The sequence below is a fragment of the Medicago sativa genome, chromosome 6 (genome assembly GCF_051527215.1).
Source record: "Medicago sativa cultivar Bolivia chromosome 6, Bolivia_mono, whole genome shotgun sequence".
Lineage (NCBI taxonomy): Eukaryota > Viridiplantae > Streptophyta > Magnoliopsida > Fabales > Fabaceae > Medicago > Medicago sativa.
Genome location: NC_140754.1, coordinates 12,011,765 through 12,014,017, shown reverse-complemented (window position 1 = coordinate 12,014,017; position 2,253 = coordinate 12,011,765). Strand labels below are relative to the sequence as shown.

The window sequence follows — 2,253 nt, the reverse complement described above, 5'->3', positions numbered from 1 at the left end:
AAGGTGAGATATTGAATTAGTTTAGGCGGCAAAGTGTTACTTCGTTAACATACCAACTTTAAGTAATAAGATAAAATAAGATAAGATACTGCAAAACATGCATGTATACATTTTCGAACAAGATAATGATTGTGTGATACTGGATCACATCGGTCATCGAGCTTAAGCTCAGAACTGGTTTTTGGCTTGATCTAAATTATCAAAATGTTTTTTTTATAAGTGGTGAGTTAATCATACTCATATCCAATGTATTTGTAGGAAGTAGTTAGTGAGGTGGGACATTACTTTTTCAATATTGAGTATGTTATGTTGCATTTTTTTTTGTCAAAGTAGTCTAGTGTCTAGAGCTCACACATTTTAAATGTGGAGAAGTGGGGTGTCCGACCTCTGCATATATTATGCATTGTTCTTACCAACTGAGATAAACTCACGGAGACTGTTATGTTGCATTTCTTATCTTTCTTATGGTTTGTCTTCTATTTAATTTTCTTTTGTCAAATAGACCGGTGGTTTGGCTCACACATCTTTAGTGTGTGGGGGGGGGGGGGGGGGGGGGGGGGGGGGGGGGGGGAAATATGAAATTTTGAGGTCACATCAAAGTCTCTATATATTGATGTCTCTACAACTACCAACCTATTTAGATTGAAACATCCATTGTATTCTCTTTTTAATATAAGTTTATTTCTTCTTATAAAATGTGTTTTTTTTTTTTTTTTGCGCCCGGGGTTCGAACCCCGAACCTTGCATATATTATGCATTGTTCATACCAATTAAGCTAAGTTCACGAAGACTTATAAAATGTGTTTATTGCATAATAATTAGTTTTTAGATTATTGAAAATTGTAATATTTTCTATAGAATAAATTTCACTTTGAAATAACAAATTTTCAAATATTCACATACAGATTCTATTTTATCATCCAAAATAACTTAACTTTGTATACATTTTCAAACAAGATTAGTTATTGTGTGATACTGGATCACATCGATCTTCAAGCTCAGAACTGGTTTTGGCTTGATCTTTATAGAATAAATTTCACTTTTGACATAACAATTTTCCAAATATACACATACGGATTCTATTTTATTATCCAAAATAATTAACTTTGTAAATTTATTCTGATAATATATAATTTTCAAATACACATCAATTATATACAAAATGAATTCTTTCATAATGATCCCAACAAAATCTAAAATCATCAACTCTAAATCATTTCTACTCAAAAACAATACAAAATCAGCATGAGTTATTAAAGAATGAATGATACAAATAAATGTCAAATGGACATAAAACATTAATAAGATGGTATCGTTCTTTGTTTTCTCCATTGTGCTCCAATGATTATTTCAATCATGACAGATTTTCATGGTTCTAAATTGTGGTCCGCAATCATAATTGCGGCTGCAACATAACATATTTTGCGTAATTTTGACCGCGAGTTCTCTACAATGAGATCGTAATTTTGACCGCATCTGTCACATTTTCTCGCAATATAAATATTCGCATTGTAACCACACCATGCATACTTCTAAACCATTTCTTCAGTATGGCATGTTGATGATAGAGGTTTAGCCAAGTATGTAGGATTAGTATCTCCAGCCATTATTACAACATTCTTAGGCTCTAAATCCACTACCATTTCCACATTCATGGTATCTTTCTCTTCATTCCCACCAACGTTAGTAGATAAAGAATTTTCGTGACAAGTGCATGCTAGAATAATTAATGCAAATGTTATAATTGCAAGCATGAGAGCTAGGCCACCAAAGAGATAAGGAGTGGGAGATGTAACGTTTTTGAAATCACCACCAGCTGCTGCATCCATATTTGAATCACTTATACTCACAAGAAAAAATATTAATCAATTTTCTCTATTATTATTACTCTCTCACCTTGTTTTAAGTCTAGGGTTTGGTTTTTATTGGATCATGAGGGCTTGGTATAGAAGAACTAGAGGGTATTTATATATAGTGTGCATGTTAAAGCAACACAATGAATGAAAGTGCTATGCTTTATGCAGTTGCGGGTGAATGGGCCCACATATATGTGGAATTGTGGAAGAAATTTCTATTTATTCCTTTCTTAAAATTTTGGCTATATGTTCTCAATTTGTCAAACAATTGTTGATGGTTGATTCTTTCGTGTTGTAATGAAGAATATATCCAATTATGGGCAATGTTTCTTTTTCATAAATCATAGTAATATATGGAAGTTTCTTCATCGGTTCATATTTGTGCTAGCTATCAATT

The 2,253-nt window shown here is 32.3% G+C and overlaps 1 pseudogene; it reads right to left on the bottom strand.

Moving 5' to 3' along the window:
- Positions 1-1,067: 1,067 nt before the first annotated feature.
- Positions 1,068-1,920, bottom strand: LOC146912849 (protein GLUTAMINE DUMPER 5 pseudogene; annotated as a pseudogene).
- Positions 1,921-2,253: the final 333 nt, after the last annotated feature.